This window comes from Hesperophylax consimilis, chromosome 7, assembly GCF_061612785.1.
Source record: "Hesperophylax consimilis isolate HC1 chromosome 7, BYU_Hcon_1.0, whole genome shotgun sequence".
In the NCBI taxonomy this organism is placed as follows: Eukaryota; Metazoa; Arthropoda; class Insecta; order Trichoptera; family Limnephilidae; genus Hesperophylax; species Hesperophylax consimilis.
This window is the reverse complement of record NC_142842.1, coordinates 14,728,087-14,747,697: the sequence shown is the minus strand read 5'-3', so window position 1 is coordinate 14,747,697 and position 19,611 is coordinate 14,728,087. Positions and strand designations below refer to the sequence as shown.

The window sequence follows — 19,611 nt, the reverse complement described above, 5'->3', positions numbered from 1 at the left end:
CTCCTCCACTGCTGGCGCCTTTCGCCTTTCGCCGCTCAGTCATTCTCCGCTGTCCGGGAGGGAAGCAGGTAGCACGCCGAGGAACAGCGAGCCGACCAACTCACTCCCGCGGCCCGCGCTAGATGGTGCCATTGTCTAGAGTTTAGAGGGAAATGCTAGCGGTGAAGCGGTCATAAACCTTTGGGCACCTACCTGGCTCTACTAGCGCATAGTGAATACCGCCGCAGCTGTTCGGTTTCGCGTTACGGCCGGTTCCTCGCCTTGGAAAGTAACTGTTTATTTTTTCATTCAGTCATAACATTTTGGCGCAGAAGAAACGATGTGGTGCTATTACGAAACCTTGTGACGGTGAAATAAAATTGATAACGAATTCGAAATCTAGGAATAGAAACGAAGCTCTACGAAAATAATGTGAACTTTTGTGAACGAACCTTTAGTGAGCGATTTTGCCGAATTTACGGTACGCAAATAAGTGGTATCAACACCCCCAGTGATAATATAAACCGTTACATTTTTACTTCTGCTGACACATTTGGCGCAAGTAAATAAACTGTTCGGCAACGTTAAAGTGTACCTAATGTCGGTTAATGTGATTTCTATTGGAAAACCCTTCTTGGACGTTAAATCCTTGCTTTCAAGAGTTTAATGTAACTTTATGTGACACGAATAGTGTGTGTGATTGATTTCCAACCGTGATCGGAATGAAGAGAAATCTTTAATGTGACATACAAACATAATAGAAAAGAACTCGAACCGCAAAATAATCGCATTTATGCGTTTAGCAAACTGTGAAATTGTGCGACTTGTTATATTAAAACAGTTTGTTGACAGTGAAGTGAGGTGAGCTATATTGTGAAAAGTGGTCGATATTTCTTCACCTATTGGATTTACAAGGTGGAAACAAACTGGATTCTGGTAAGAGTCACTGAAACTTTTTGAATAAAAAAATTAATCCTCTAAGTTTTATGTTGTTAAGGGTAGTAACTTAACCTTTTCAGTTTTAATAATTTGTGCCTATTATCTATTTATATGGCGGCGAGTAGATGTAAAGAAGTTGATATGAAAATAAATTATGTAGAAATATTATGCATCAAAACCAAATACGTAACAAATATTTCATGACATCCAAATAAAAGAACTGTGTTGCGTACCGCAATGAGATGAAATATATTTGTATTATATTCAGCCAGAAGCAAGAGATTTCAACGCTGATGTTAAAATTAAAACGAAAACTTTTTGATCAATATTTGAATATTCTGTACCGTAACAAACATCGTTTATTTTGCTGTAAAAATCTCTGTCTTGTATTTGTTGTTTTTTATTATAATTTAGCAATGAAAGCTTTTACTTAGAGGTTTATACTACCTAACAAAAAATCAATCATTGAACGTAATCCGTTTCTTAAGCACATTGCGCCATTACACATTATTATTTATGAGATGGTTCATTTACGCAAGCACCCGGTATTTTAAAATGGCATTCAACATCACGAATCATTCGGAGTAATAATTTATTACGTTATCGTGTAAAGTCAAGAACCAGCACATCGATTCGCGACATTATAAAAACTACATTTCCATTAGTGTCCGAAAACATTCACATTCGTATAAACGTGCATTTCAATAAATGCAAGCCATTAAAAGTTCTCGCATTCTCAAGGTAAACGTCAGGTGACATTGATATGGAAAAATACACGAACATTTATCAGTCTCCGTGATCGCTCTATATTTTCGAAAAATAATTTAATCCTCTGTTTTCGTTATCAAAATATTTATTCTCTATAATTAATTTATAAGTTGGTAGGTTCCTATGTTAATTCGGTTTTTCTCTGTTTTATTTTAGTGAAATATTTTAATTTTATGTTGACGAATAAATTTTCTATAACGATTTAAATTTTTCCATTTTCGATTTGCCGCCAAAATGACATGTTCGTTTTTATTCGATCAATTTGGCGGCATTGACGTCATATCGGGTAACGTAGGTGCCAACCGTCTTACTAGCCAGTGGCGTTTTGTAAGTCATAATAACAACTGCTAAGAACAACAACCAAGGCTACAACCAGTTAGAACCGTTTCGGAATGTGCGATTTAAGATCGTTTTCAAAATCAATAATGTGAACGAAAATATGAAAATTACACATTTTTATCAGAAAAATAAACTTTAAATCTTCCACACATTTTTAACAGTATTCATATTTTTTTTAAATACCCATTATCGTAATAACCTTTCATTTTTATATAGTTTTGTTATATTTCACCCAAAGTGCGCTTCAAAATAAAAAATCATTTCTTCTATAAAATTACTCCCACAGCTAACACAAACTATTTTATTAATATTAACATTAAAAAAAATAATGCTACATAATGTCTTGAAAGTTTTCATAAACATTATATTTTTATATATTATAATCGTTTGTTTTATAACGAAGGTACCTACATTATTAAGTATCTACATATAAATTCACCACCTACTTTTATTTATAAAACTACAATATTTACATCATATCGAAACATTATATCTATTGCATGTAATTTTGAATTTAAAGCAAACTAGTTTCAAATATAACCATGACTTCTTCAGTTTTAATTACTCTGCCCTGAAGAAAGAACGTTTGTGTTCGAAACTCGTTGACCTTAAGATAAAATAAAATGGTGTTTACTGAGATATATTTTTGATTTTATGTGGTTTTTACTGCAACATTTTTTTCTGCTAAAAGGATAACTTTTTTATATGTAGTTACATACGTAATATTATGACGTATGTCCCTGGAATACGATTATTCCTTATATTATCTTTTTGCTTTCTGAATTCAAAAGTTTATTCGACAATTATTATTATAGACGTAAATTAATTTTTGGCTCCTAAGAAGTAATTTTTTCCCGTGACAATATTTAAATTTTTTTATTAAACCATGTTATAAACGTATTTCAAAGCTTTTACCACTCTAAAATAAAGCACTTTATCATCAAAATATAAATTTGTTAGTAAAGTCGGTATGCCTTTGTGTTGTTTGAGGGGAGGAAACTAAATTAAGCAAAGTTTCAAATATATTTCTAGCACATGAATAATACTAAACTTGACGAGGCAGAATGCATGACGAATAATAATTATTCAAAGCTTTAAAAATGGATGATTTAAAATGGCGCGCTTTGTACAGTATCCAACAATTGCTGTCCAGGAAACTGGTTTTTAAAGGTAGTTAATACTGGAAGCAGTAATACTTTTAAAGCAGTAAAAACATAACGTGTGCACTGAAATATATGTACAAGGTTGATTTCTATACTTACCAAACACGTTTTAACCACCGAATCTGTCGGCCAGTTTTTTGCTCTCTTTTGGCGCAATTTTTGGCCGTTGAACGTTTTCCTTAACTTAGATGGTCGCTAGCCTTTGTTAAATATTTAAAATAATTGACTAATTCAGCATTGAAAGAAGATCAATGACGTCAGTTTAATGATAAAAGTTTGAATTGAACCGTAATAAAAATAAATATCATCTGGGATTATTACAATGTACTCCCCCTGGAGAGCGGTGAGATACTTGACTATGGGTCCAGAGGTCGAAAATTTAACTCGAGCGTAAAGCGAAAATATTATTTTGCTTTGCTTTCGAAAAGTAAAAATCAAATAATGTGTTTATTTTAATCATCTTTTCCAAGTCAAAAAATATTTCTAATTAATCGAGAGACCAATAATCAGAATCGAAATTGTGCCTGAATTTGCTTGACATGTAACTAGATTTGAATAGTCGGTCAAGTCTTTTGTATATTTATTTTTATTTGTTTTTATTTTTTCCTTTCCTTATATTTCAAATAATTCAATCAGGAAGCAATTTAAAAATATCTCAAAAGTACAAAAACTACCTAATTTTAAATTTTCTTTTAAAGTTTATATTTAATAGAAAAAACTCAATACTACGTTTCGGTTCCTATTATCAAGGTAAAGCCCAAGTCATGTAGCCTAAAAGATTTTTTTAAATTTATCACTTAAACAAATCTAATTGCCGAATAATGTCTCCTGCAGCAGAAGACGCACCAGAGCAGAAATCTGTTTCACGTGAGATATCTAGTAAATTAGATTTTAACAAACGGTTATTTAACGGTACGGCGAATCGTTAATACATAATAATACTTTATTTATTTATTTATTTATTTATTATTGGATAATTTGTATAGCGCCGCTTTTGTGAGATATCACCTCAGGGGCGCTTTACAGTTGATGCAGGTATTACAGAAAATATAAATATTACAAAAATAGAGTGAAGTTAAGTTAAGTAAAATGAAGTAAAGGAACAGGTGACACGAAGATAGAAGATGGAGACTCTGCAGCAAGAATCCCAGGTGGTGAAGAAACTGGTCCAGCTGCTGCAGCGAAAGAGTCCACCGCGTCCACCAACAGTGCCAGCACGAGGTTCGTCATCCGTCCAGGTATGTGTCTGCTGCTAATAAAGCGCTGACACACTATCCTCTCACAGATACCAGACCTTGGCAGCACCGCTGTGACGTTCTACGAAGATAGAAGATGGAGACTCTGCAGCAAGAATCCTAAGTGGTGAAGGAACTGGACCAGCTGCTGCAGTAAGAGAGTCCACCGCGTCCAACAACAGCGTCCAGGTATGTATCTGCTGCTAATAAAGCGCTGACACCTCACATAGATAAGAGACCCTGGCAGCACCGCTGTGACGTTTGGCAAGTCCATCATTTATCTCCATGTAATCCTGTTCCTGGTAATTGTTGAAGTGGTGCATTCTGTCCGCAATAAAAAAAGCGACGGTTGGGTAATAAATTGCCCTGGGCTTAGTAAAAAACTTGCCAGTGTCCAAGCTTGCCCAGTTTCCGAGAATTTTGTTGAAAACATCTGGAGTGTATTTACCGGTCGCCGTTCGTTTCGAAAGTCCGATATTTTTGAGCAAATTTCAGAATATTCACTTTAAAACACTGCACTCAAATCACATATTATAAAGTTCTAATAATTATTAAGTTTATTTTTATTTAAGTTCAAATGTTGATGGATTGATTTTAAAAATAATTTCAAAGGGATGTTGCCTCATTTCCCTTGAAAATACTAAAAAAAACACAAAGCGGTTGGAGGAAGCGTTAGGACGCGTCCTGCTGCCACGAAGGGCGCTACAAACTTTGGAAATAGAAAAACCATTCGAAGAGACATACAAAATGACAATAGTGTTATTAAATATAATAGATATTATTGAATACAGTTCGGTCGCTACAGATATTATTGTCCAGGAGAAATGGTTTTTTGACCGTTACTAATTCACTTTCTCGTCGGTAGTTGACTTTTTCGAACGGTTCCAGTTTGAATACAATAATTTGTTCTGAATGCAGTGCGGATTTTTCCGCTTTGCGGCGCGTATAATTCAACCAATTGTGCACGAGTGTTATGCTTCTGACTGTTGACAATCTGACTTCAGCGATGTGCGAAGCTTTTCCTTTGTGAGAGGACTGAACTGGTTCATATTGTGGCGGATTTACCCCTTTTTGCAAGATTATAATGCCGTTTAATTGAATGCAGTTATTAAGAATATCAAAATTTAGAAAAAAATATTATATAATAACGACATGGTTGAGATTAAATTTTGGGCATAATTTGATTTGAAAACATATTTGTTTTACTTATTAGTTTCTCGTTAAACAGCAAATGTTTACATTTTTTCATATTTAACAGTTGATAAGAGTTTGCGACTCAATACGCAGGCCAATTACAAATGATTTGATTAACTAAATCAAAAACACTAAAATAGCATCGGCATAACTGACTTATAGGACACCTCTAAAAAATAATCTATTAGTAATCCATTTTCTGTACCCAACCCCTCTGCAAATTTGAAATTTTGAACTTGGCGTCACTATATTTACTACAAAAACGGTATAAGTGATACAAGAGACCATATGAAAGATTTTGCTCTTTAACGGAAACCGTCATACCTCACATTTTTTAATAAAAGTAAAAAAGTATAAAAAAATAAAATAAAAATTCCACTTGGAAGATAGCTTTGTTGACTATTTAACCACCAAACATTTGAAATACGAATTATATATTTTTGAATGATAAAAATTAACTACCTACATATTTTTTTATTTATTTTTTAATGTTACGTATACGCAACCAAAATTACATTGTGTAAACAAAAATATATTTTTCATTTTTATAAATTTTATCATATTGTGGTAATAAAAAATGTCTTTGGTCTATCAAAAAAATAAACGTATTTTAAATATACATTTTTTGAATTATTGTAAAAGAAAAAGGTAGCACATGTAAAAACCAAAATACTTAATAACTCAACTGATATTAACTATACATTTTGGTACATTTGCGAAACGTCACTTGGAACTCAACAACAAAAAAAACATCAATAGATTTTGCAGTTTTTGGAGTATAAAAAGTTGAGTAACGCACGCGCATCGTTCTCATTGCACATTGCTTTCGTATATGCACTTTAGTTAAATGTTTTCAACATTAATTTATTTAAAAGAAAGCAAGCGATAGATTTGACCCCAGAAGAGACTTAAATAAAATACGGATCAATCAGGTGAATAAAACGGTAGAAAATATCTGGCATTTAAATTAAGTACACATGAGTTAGAAGGTCTACATGTAATAATAATAATAATAATTGGATGACTTGTATAGCGCCGTTTTTGTGCAAAATCACGTCAAGGGCGCTGTACAATAATATAATATGTTAATATAATCCATTTCAAATTAAGTAAACATGAGATAGTAGGTCTACATATAATATATTTACATAATCCATTTCAAATTAAGTACACATGATTGTTGTTTGTTTTTGGGGTGTTATGCCGTGTTGCGCTAACTCCTTCTTTAGCCGACGTTTCGGACAGCGTTGCAGTGTCCATCATCAGGGCAGATCCGGTAGATCCGAAGATGTGTGTCACATCTCAGATCCGGTAGATCCGAAGATGTGTGTCACATCTTCGGATCTACCGGATCTGCCCTGATGATGGACACTGCAACGCTGTCCGAAACGTCGGCTAAAGAAGGAGTTAGCGCAACACGGCATAACACCCCAAAAACAAACAACAAAAATGCTTTTGGCCGTGAGAATCTAAAAACTTACCTAAGTACACATGAGTTCGTAGGTCCACATATAATATATTTTGTATAATATGTTAATAAAATCCATTTCAAATTAAGTACACATGAGTTAGTAGGTCTACATATAATATATTTTGTATAATATATTTCCATAATCCATTTTGAGTTAGTAGGTCTACATATAATATATTTTGAATAATATATTTACATAATCCATTTCAAATTAAGTACACAGTAGTTGGTAGGTCCATACATTATATATTTTGATTTATTACCCTTGAGAAATTATGGTTAAATCTTTAAAAATTGTTCTACGTGATTTGTTCTTTGCGTCGTTATTAGTTTATTTACCACAATTTTTAATAACATAATGGAAACGATTGAAAAGAGCTCTTAACATATTTACAAGACCCCGAACCATCAATCCATTTGTCACTCTTGTGTTTGTTACATCTCTATACTATACCGGTCCTCATACATCTTTATACCCACACAGCACACACTCGTCTCGCTTCTGGCCATAGCCTCGCTTCTACAGCCAGTTCCTCCCAAGTACTTCAACATAACTGTATCGCCGTTTGGACTACAAATTGTCCAAGGCTTCCTATTGCATTTACATCCGTATAGAGCGTAGAAATACACATACACACACCTTTACAAGTTTTGATCTTCGCTAGATAAACTTGCTCGGTTATTAGATAATAAAATTGAGGCAACGAATAAAAAATACATTCTCTTCGCTCTGCACGTGTTGGTAAAACAAGTTATTTTTTACATTTTGCCTAAATTGCAATAATTAATACCGTTTTTATAAGCACGAATTCTTCATATGTTCGAAGTGCGTATATATGACACAGGCATTCCATTTAGTTTTGACATTGACCGAGTAATTTCAAATCTTCTTCTCAGTTACATTAAATACGAGATTATACCGCCGATACCGCCTCTAGAACACGTATTGAATAATAAGATGTAATTAGAAGCAACACAATGCAATCATTTTAATTGGTCTATCAATAGTGACTGAAATTGAACATGATTAGATTATAAAAGTAATTTGATAAGATGTTGGCAGCTTCCTATGTGAGCTTTTCTGAGATCTGGATAACTATTCTAATTTATTAAATGGTAACGATGAACATACCTAATATGTTAATGTTATGTTGTAAAGTAGATCGCTCGTATCAGCGCCAAAACTACTAATAGTTAATATTGAATAACTAACTTGAATTACCTAATAAAATAAATAACTCAGCTAATTGACTGGTTGTCAATCACAAGCCTGCATTTCTGTTAAACGCTTTAATGATCACGTCAATATATTATCTAGGTTTTTAATATAAAAAAAATAATATTTATCTTGTGATTGAGTACAACGATACTTTGTTACCTCGTAAAGACAACGGATATGGGTTGTTCACAAGACAGTTCGATTACAAACATATTTCATAACGAAGCAATTAAGTTTTGCTCTAAATACTTCCTTCTGGCAAAGTGATATATCTTTTGTCATTAACACACTTAAGTTTCATTATCTATATGACAGTTATTACAAAATTACAAAATATGAGACTAAGCATAAAATTTTTAATTGCACTTTTCTTACGCTACATCGACTTATTTACTCGGCGGACTTTTTCGCTACCTTTCTTTCACTAATTTAATTCTAACTTTACGGTGATATTAAATAATTAAGAATAATAAACTCATAGTCAAGATCAGGACGTAGGTATGCAATGTAATTTCGGTGGTTGAGCGTGATTAAAAATCGATTTGCCTTATGATACGAGCAACATTAGTCAAGTATTGAAACCGCAAGAAATACTTCTCACAAGTTGTGTCACGAAACGGGTTCCTGTATATATTTTTATAATAAATAAAAATGTAACTGATGTTGGTATTAAAATTCGGGTCGGGTCAGGCCCGACGTGCAGGAGAAATGTCAAATAAAAGTACTGAGATACTGCTAATTTATGTCCGATATTTATATGTCAGCTATCCATTTTTTTACATTAAGCCAACACAGGTGGCCTCGAGGAAAATAATTTCAGAAATCTTAAGGGATGCTGTGTGGGGGATCTTTTTTAAGGAAAGAAGGAAATTAAGTTCTGGGAAGGTAAAAGGTATAAAGGTTGGGTAGGAATGTAGAGATCAGTGTGTCTAGGAGTGACAGGAATATATATCCCTCCCACTGCGGCGCAAAACGATGGGTGATTTTAAAGCGAAAAATGAAAAATTATTTCAGGAAATGGCACAAAAATTATGTCACGTAATGCGTGTCCCAAAAACTGCAGAGAGTGTTAAAAAATATAAATATATACAGATCTTTTTTATTGGGTAGATTGAAGATATTATTTAATGAACAATTTGACAATATTATACTTTCTACCAACGTTATAATTTATAACAAGCGTAAAATAATGCTGGAGGATGATGGAGGACTTGGCTATCATATTTTTGAACCCTCGGTGCCTGGGCGCGGATCCGATGTAACGACAACTATCTTGCCTAAATGAGAATATGAAGATATATATATAGAATAATGTCTAAAAAATAATCCAAAAGCACGATTCATTCATTTGTTTGCTCGGCACGGTTGGGATAACTATAATAAAAATAAAAAAAACAATGGTCACTAATGGTATCTAATATTTTCATTTTTTAAACAGTGGTTTGTGGTATTGTAAAAAAAAATAGAACACTAATCCCGTACGAGAGCGAAACCGGTTCATTTGAAATTACCACTAAATAGATTGTTCTTCTTTATTCAATGGAAATTTCCTACACAATTGGACAAAAGTTATATACGTGCGTTGAATCTTACTAGTATAATGTGTTTGTTATTTCTGTCTATTATTTTACCCTCTCGAATGTTATATTCACCTCGCATTTAAAAAAATCGATAAAATATTAAATAATGATTGTTATGGCGACAATTACACAATACACTGTAGGCTGTCTGGTCAGAGTGGCCTTTTGAAATACGATATTATTATTTGTGTCATTTATTAATGCCGCCATGTCGAACTTTTATGAACGCGAGACGCCATTCACTTTGTTGCTACGCTTGCTTTTATTACCCGCCGACAAAATATAAGGTTATCACGAAATATTAGGACATACTATGTTTTTATTGTTTCTTTTTGTATTTCTTCTGGTATGCCGAGTAAGTATAATACTTGTAGTTAGTTAAGTAGCATTTCAAATTTTATTGTAGAAACTACTTGAAGCACTTGCTCGAGTTATAGCAACACTGGAACCACTTTCTAGTGGTTTCAGTGAGGTTTGTTGTAACATTACAATGAACATTTAATAATATTTTATAAAATGTCTAGCGTTGCCTTACCTGTAATTGCGAATTGGTTTCAAATAATTGCTTTTGGAAGTCGAATACTTTCTAGTCATAAAAAAGTACATTTACGTACAGATAACCAAAATAAATTTAGACCATTTGAGTTAGAGGGTTATTTTTAGTAACAACACAAAATGACTAAACAATAGTTTTGTTTTTGTAAGGTAATTTGACTCGACCACTCCGAATTTCATATTTTATCCTGTTAAGATGGTAGCCGTGTTTAATAGTACCTTTTTATTCCACCAAAGCGCATGAGCGTTGCGACTGTTGCGAGCAGTCAAGTTGGAGTAATCAACACTAGGCAAAGCCTACTGTTCAGAGAATTACTAGATCCATTGACATAGCAATCCATGTTCGATGGTTATAGGTTAGGTAGTGTTGAAGTTTAACTGATAGATTCCGGTTGATGGTAAAAATAATACTCTTACGTATTAAAACTTATGTCACGCAAGATATACAAGTAATACATTTTAAAGTTTACCCTTTTGTTGATTTACCAAGTAAAATGTACATTGGATGGGGATCATGAAATAATAATTACATAATTTTCAGAGGTCTCCGCTAATTTCAATTGAATGGTAAAAATCCTTGAAACAAACATATTCTTTGTACGTGTACTGTTACAAGGATTGCCATTACTTTGGAGAATAAATAAATTGCGTGTCTAGAGTTGTAAGGAGAATAAGAAGAAACAAACAGTTTTATGTTAAAATATTTAAATACAGTCATATCTGAGGGAAATTTTCCTAAGTAAGAATTCAGTTATTGTTTTATTGGGTTTTGAGAAATGTAATCAAATCGGTTCAGTGCCCAAAGCAAACCAGGTCAATGGATCAATTCTTTGTTAAAGCCTTGATGACCGTTTCCGTAAAAACTCTTCGTGGGAAAATTATGACCTCTCATTTAACAACCAAATTCTCTGGATGACATGAAAAGATTCTGTGTAACTGTGGACAATTGTTTAACACATAATTTGAAATATTATGTTCATTTAAGAGAATCAAATATAAACAGTTTCATTTACTTAAGTTTTTAATACGTGATGACATGATAGCATGAAGGGTTCATATCTCAATGAATTGAGTAAAATTAAGGATCTTGTTACCTTATATGCAACACATTTTATTGCGTTAAATACCAATATCGAGAAAAGCGATCAAAATCTTGACATATCATTAAAGCATATGGTTACTCTGACCGAGAAGGTTTTTTTCTCTGTATCAACAAATAAAATAATATCAACAGGTAAAGCTACGTATTTTTTCAGAAGTTTTTGTCATGTGGGTATAATATTTAATGTCGTTAAAATTCCTTCAATGAAACTAAAATCACGATTTCTAAATTGGTACGTTGTTATGTGGATACAATAATGTATGCTATCTGAAATTGTTTTCGTAATTAATATTGCAACTGACCAAGGTCGAGATTTCCGAAAATGGCCACTGCTTCATTACTCTGTGGTAACACCGTGTTATAATTAATTAAAGGCAGATTTGGAGAGTTGTTAATCAAAATTACGCCGTGCATTAGATTATTTCTGACACCTACCTACATTCAACAAAATAACTTGATATAAGCTTGTGTTTTACCAAAGAGGTTAACATGTCTAGGTCTAGGTGATAAGTGTGTTGAAATAAATTAATGTTTTAAAGTAGGTACGTACCGGCAGAATTTTATACGTATGTAAAATCATAAAAATAATTTATAATTTTGTGTCCGGGAGATGAGCCATCACACTAATAAATGTAGTTGACACAGCATAAGGTCATTCAGACCACTTTTATAATTTATTGCTTGTCAAAGAACGACTTTTTAATGGCCAGGCACGGCAAAACTAATCTTGACAAAATGTTTTTGGCCTTATGCAAATTATAAGATGATCGCTCACACAAGAGGAAAATCACGGTATAGTCTGAATTCTTGATAAATCAGTTCCAATTTTGAAAGTGACAGTTAAAATAATTTTGTGTAAAAATATTATAATACAGGTAGGTTCTTAATCGCTTGTCTGAATTCTTATTACAATCAGTTCAAAATTTGAAAATGACTATAATATTCAAAGCAAAATGGAGTTCATTGAACCAGAGTTACGGAGGACAGACGCATAACCGAAATTAGTATTTTCGACATCGTACAAATAGGTACCTACCTGTTAAGGTTACTATGGTGACAGATGGATAGATTTATTTTATGGCCAGCTATCAAAAACCAATGCTTACAAAAAAAGGTTAGTAACTTTTTTTATTACTTCGTTCAAATAGTTATTTTGTGAATTGAAAGAATCTCAAAAACTCAATTCTGCTTCCTTTGTGGGAAAATATTGAATAATTTTTTTTGGAATAAACGAAAAGCTTCCGCATTAAAAATATCTTGTAATAATTATTATTTGCTAATTGATTAAATTTAAATTCTTGAAATAGTAGATACATCATTAACATCAATTATGTAAATCATTATTTCGTAAAGATTAAACCAGTGATTATTCCTAGATTAATTACTTTGGACACAAGGATCCTGCAAGGTTATGCTATAATTAGGGTTCAATTCGGAAAACAAGAAACAAATATAAACAAAGGTTGTCGAAATACCAAGAAAAATTTCTAGTTAAATTAAAAAGTAATATTTTCGAGATTTTTTTCTTGAGGATTGGCGTGAAGAACTATTTCTAGAATATCCTAAAAGCTTAGCAGAGCCAGGTCAGCCAAGCTTCTATGAATCTGTTGCTACCAAGACGAAATATTAGAACCTGCGTGACGATCAAACCTTAACTTAAGCTACGTAATTGCTCGTTATTATGATTTGTTACTTTAATAATATGTGAATCTTGGGAGAATTTGCAAACACGCATCACGCAGGATACCAACAACTAACTAATATCGAAACGCCTTGATAATTTAAGCCTTTAACTAAGGAATAATCTAAGTGGTTCCATACCGGATACCGATTATAAATAATAATTTTACATCCGTGCTTATAAACGTGTAGGTAAGAAAATATTATATTTATATAATTTACAAGCATCAAACGATACGGGATTAAAAACTGTCAGAGCATTATTTTGAGCACTGTATAATTTTAGATACGGTAGCCTTTCCAGATTCCAACATGAATAAATTCTAGAATACGGTAGCCTTTCCAGATTCCAACATGAATAAATTCTAGAACACGGTAGCCTTTCCAGATTCCAACATGAATAAATTCGAGTGTTAAGAGATGATGAAATAATTTTTTTTTAAATTAGCTCCATACAAGAGGCCCCGAGGAAGAAAAAACCCCTCAACGACAAAAATGTCATCTTTCGGGATGTTGTGCAGAGGCTCTTTTTAGGGAAAAGAAGGAGAGGAAATTCTGGGAAGGAAAAAGGTGTGAGAAATTGGTAGGAATTTGGGGGTCAATGTATTCGGGAGTGACGGACGCATGCATATATCCCTTCCACTGGGCGATGGGTTGAAAGAATCCGGCTAGAGAGGTCAAAAGGTCTACCTCAACCAGTCTCCCGATCCGACCCATTACATAGTAGTGGCCAAACTCATCCGCGGCTGAGACCTAGACAAACCTCACCCCACAAACCCGGGCATCCCTGCTAAGTCACCAAACGTCGTAAACCCGCCATCCAAATTGTCTAAGTCTGTTTGCAGATTGCTGGATAGCTAAAATTTGAAAAACTATTTGGGTGGATGCAGGTAGAATAATCTATTTCTGTAAATGGCTGCTTTCCAAATGGATTCAGCGGCCTTAACACTTTGCCCTAACTCTCCGGTTAAAGTGAAATAAAATAATATTTCTGAACTATTCACATTTCGCACTTGCATGTATGCACTGCAATCTAAAATGCTACAAAGTATTATTGTAAGGGTTCGCACGTTTACCTGTCAGTGGCTGAGTGGGCATCGCGTTTGGGTTCCACTCCGCTTACTGTTGTGGTAGTAGGAGATTTTCAAACATGTTATTCGTAACCCGTCTTTCTTTTTAAAAAAACAATAAAAACAAAAAGGTTTGCATGATTACATGACAATTTAGAGCAGCCGCAGGTATAGTTATGAATTAGTGCGTGCGTTCGGGATTAATTGGATCTTTAGGTCTCGAGAGCAGAGAATGTTCAAAAACTCGAAACTAGGTAATTAATTCGATGTAATTACACAGTACCTACACATGACCGGTTCGGGGTTCGAACCCGTATTTCACGTCCAGCAGCTAATCGCACCGCTGGTTTGTATGCATGTGGGTATTACTTGCTAAAGTTTGAACAACAAGGCTAATCGCATCGTTTTACGCTTGTTCGTCTCTTGATTAATGTTTAAAGTGCGCCCACAAACTGAACATATTTTAACCTACTATTATTTTAGTTTCTCGCTTATTTAAGTATTTTTAATGGCAACTATTCAGTTTTTACGTTTTAGGTATAAAGGTACGTTGTGCTTCCGCCTTCTTCGATCTGAAACACGACTAAAATTCAAACAAAATAAAATAAATATCAAATTCTTATTTTATAGATGATTACAGTTCATCAAGTAGCATTTTCTAAAACGGAATGATTTCACATTTAATTATAAATTTTAATTTAATTTTTATTACAATTTGGTATCTGTCTGAACTAAAATTGCGAATACCTTGCCAGTCGTAATGCAATAGTTCATTGATTTGTTCACAACCATACATATTTTGAATTTCCGTGAACAGGGTGCATTATAGAAGTTTTGTTTCCATTTTATTTAGCAATGTACATATTATTGCACGTACAGACCATCCATTTTTTAGCATGATGTTGTAATTTAGCACCGAAGCCTGTTGGATTTTAGTGTGGGAAGAGTTGAGTCACTGAGTTATAAATATCTATATTTATTTAATGGACGCCACTAATTTGGTTTTATCCTTTCTATAGGCCTTCGTATTCTTGCGTAAACAGATGGTCATTTGGTCTTAAGGTCAGATCCTGGCATCTTTGTACACAATCTGTCTGGGCGCCTTCTGCATAATGTGCAATGATAAAAAAACAACATCATATAATTAAGCAATGATGAATTTATTAATATAAGTGCAACAGAAGTCACCTTTTATGCACATTTTATCACAAGAGTTGTACTTGAAATATTTATTTGTGTGGTGCCCTCAATAAATATGCCTTTGGTTGAATTTTACTCATAAAACTAAAGTTTTCCAGCATCAGAAATCATGTCGTGATTTCAAATTAATTTCTGGTGTTACGGTTTGTCTCCATAACATCAAAAAGCGAATTAACGCAACATACATTGCAGTATTATAATTAGTCTTGTACATATGTATGCTCGTTGCATAATTTTAGTATAAAATTGTGTTTCTTTGTACAAATTCATCGGAAAATACGCTGAAAACCACAAATTTAGACTCATTGGCTAAAATCACTTTGCCATGAAATTGGTTATATTATGCTGGCGAGCTGAGTTGAATATGTTTTATGGCTAACGTTTGAGTTGGATCGGTGTTATATTTAGAAGCATGAAGAAATACTACTAATTAAATTTCATAAAATATCACACATAATTATTAATAAAACCAAACCACTCGGTAAAATACATTAATTCGTGGTGTGTTGACATCGTACGCGGTTGCCACTCATGTGCGATTTTCCAATTCATTCTTTTGAATTAATCTCACAAATTATTTAAATTTTATTTATTTATCCAGATTATTTGCTTTTTAAGTTTGTTTAGGTGCATAAAATTAAAGTTTATGACGTTCTAACATAATAATTAGAAAACTGATTAAGAATACTTATATGTACAAGCAAAAATAATCATCACACTCATGAGTGAAAACTTTTATTATTATTTTACATTGATTCGGCAATATTTTACAAAATATTTTTAGTATTAGGGAAATCAATATTTTAACTACAAATTGAAATATAAATCAGTCGTCTACCGACACTTCGTGTTCTTATAATTAGTCCTTGAACATAATAAAGAAAAATACTTGATTAAACTAAAGAACGGTGCCTGAAATATAGTTTGCATGAAACTAGCTAACAATTAGTTAGTTGAACTTAAGCCGATGGAAAGCGACGTCTTCAAGGAAAACTTGTTTAAATATCATTGCAGATTAAAGCGACTTCATTTGTCAGCGAAGGTCAACATTTACCTGTTCTTCCAGTCGATGCTCACTCCATTATTTATTAGTTTTATTGGTTTTTTAGTGGCGAGTGCAGCGTGAACTTTTATGTTTCTTATTATCCATAGCATAAATACATGTCTATGCATTCAATGAAAAGCTTTGTCATATACAACGAAACGGAAAAAAGTACAATAATTATTATTAAGCACACAGTTCGAGGAACGTAACCAAAATCATGCTTAGTTAACGGTTTTTAAATCAGTGTAGGAAAACAACAGAAGTAATATTTAAGAGAAACGTTTTTTTTACTGAAACTTATTCTGCTTTTGGCACATACACGCCAGCTTTAGATAACAAACAAACTTAATCACAAATGTTCTAAATTCCCCAAAAAAATTCCAATAAACAGGATCAAGTAACTATAGGAAAATTATCACAAGCTGAAGTCCACGGTTTTGCCCGGGCTTTAGACTGAGTTTTCGAAATCTAACGTAGGCAGCGAGCTTCCCTTAGCTTTGAAGGTTAAGTGTGCTAAATTAAATCACTTTCGGAATAAAAATTAATAGGGTTCGCCAGCCCACCACACATTTTATATGAATCATTAATTTATTTTTAATATTACCAAATTTCTTCAGTTGCATTGTAGAAAAATATTTCAACCATTGATATAACATATTATTATGTGTTAAGGCGACGCCATACGTAGTAATGCAAAAACATGTGTTTTTGGTTTGAAAATTTGGTCGCCTAGAAATGTTTCAAATGCTTTAATTAAATACTGCTAGTAGAATACATCTTGGCCTTTGAAATGATCGAGTATTTTTTAGATGAATCTTTTTATAAGTCCAGAAAAAAATAATGTATAAGGCCTGTGAAAACTGCTTTAAAGTTCAAAATCTCCTACCTACAAACCCATTTTCGGTTATGATTTTATTGTATAATGTGGCAAATTAAGTTATTTATAAAATGATTGAAAAAAAAAATTATGAATGAACATCCATAAAATAAAATAAAAGGTTCTTTTTGGCCATGTTTTTTTCTTGCATAAATCAAAACAGGCGGATGGTGTTAAGCAGGAATTTAAACCTTATCGCCATCTACGTAAGGGTTATTATTGATAGTGGCTTAATTTAAAATATTACACGACGTAGTGCATCAAAATATTATGACAAATAGTTCTAAGGATACATTTTCTAACAATTATCATGTGAACATTGCACAATTTCTGTTTATTTCACAATGTCAGACAATTGATTTGTCATTTGTATGGTGCTGAAAAACCATTGTTTTAATGATAAGAACATTTAATTGTTAGGCAAATGACCGCACGGTCCGCACGTATTACAATAATTATAAACTATACAAGGACGTTAGGAAAGATAATGGAAACAATATAAAAATATATACCGACCTAATAAGAATGCAGGTATGTATTATGTAAACCTTAATAAAATGCAGAAATGCAATTTGCAGTTGACTGACTTCTTGTGTCTGGTCCCAGGCGACTAAGAGTATTTACTTTGCAATAGGTTAGAAGATTAATATGATGTATTTTTTATTATTAAATCCATAGCATATATACATTTTTTTCTATCAGGGCTTTTAACGTCTCAGGAAGACATCTAATTTATATTATTCATCATTATTATGAACAGACTATGGTGGCTACTCTTTTGAAATTATGGATCATTCAAAATTATGTATAGTATATTTGTGGCACGTTCCAGGGTGAATGATATGCGCAGTATCGCCCTGGTGTAATACTACCATTTAGCATTGAAACGTTGCTTGAAATAGCTTTGGCTGTGTTTTGTGACCAGATCTGAATAGCCAGGTACTTCCCCAACTTCCTCTTCCCCATCTCCTTCCCCTCCGCACTACCTTTAGCCTCAAAACATACACAAATTTGGGGATTCCAAATCTCACTTGCTCCAGGGGTTGGGACTCTGCGAGATAAATAAATTCCAATAGGGTAACTATTTATAATTACAAATATTATGGATATATTTATAATGTATGAATGTATAAGGTATTGGTTAGCTATGGGTCATTAGCATAATAATGTAAGCAAGTGTATTCTTAACGCTGTACAACACGGCGCGGTAAACAGAGTGCGGGGACATGCATAATATATTGTATCCGTTTGGGACGAATGATTTTTTGTGTCGGCTATTTAAATTGTATCGCTCAACACTCATTGTCTTACATTGAAAACACACGGCCACTCCCAAAGATACAAAACCACAAATTTGGTACTACAATTACTTATGAATAATGACATGTTAATACTTCATATAAAATTTATACGAATGATGAAATAATTTTTAAGGATGTGTTATATTTTTTCCTTATTCTCGGTGATCCGGAAAATTACGAATCTTATTTTCATCTATTATTGATATAATAAAGTAACCTTAGAAATCATATTTGTTTGATCGATGTATTGTCATGATATGATTGGCTGAACTTTAACAAATAAAAAAATTATTAATAGTTTTTATTGTTTTGTTTGTTTGACTGAGGATTGCGAGCATTGAGCATTTCATTCATGCAAGAAAAGAAAATCTACCTTCAAATAGACGTATTTAAAAAATAGTCGGAGTTGAGTTGTAGCCATTTTCTCCCAACAGGTTTCAAGAATACAATAGCGTTTGTGAAATTACAAGAAAGAACCTTTGAAAATGTAGTGATAATTTATTTATTATTTATTAACTCCCCTTTTAGGAGCTTTTAAATATGAATTGTTAAAATTATACATTAATACAGTACATATTTATTATACATAACTAAAATGTGTCAGTAACACTCTATTGTATTTGTTGAGTAATAAATTAAAGGTGTCCACAAAGATAACTCGGTATAATTATTTCCCTCGGCAATGAGGAATACATATGGTAGTTAGTACCAGAATTTCTGCACTGAAATAAATCCCGACTTCTAGTATTACGTAGTCGAGATCCACAAGCTTATCAATAATTAAAGCTTATTAATAATGTGAAGCATGTTCTACCAATTTATTTACGAGATAAATTAACAACAGAGGAAAAGGTACGCAATTATTATTATTGCTCTGGTGAGAAACCAAACGGA

General features: G+C 32.9%; 1 protein-coding gene across 1 annotated transcript in view; it reads left to right on the top strand.

Moving 5' to 3' along the window:
* Window positions 1-61: 61 nt before the first annotated feature.
* The window catches only part of RhoGEF64C (Rho guanine nucleotide exchange factor at 64C), a 259,239-nt gene continuing 239,689 nt past the window's right edge, over window positions 62-19,611 (top strand). Inside the window, exon 1 of the mRNA XM_089633241.1 lies at window positions 62-915. The gene's annotated coding sequence lies outside the window, so the exon portion shown is untranslated. The remainder of the gene's footprint in view (window positions 916-19,611) is intronic.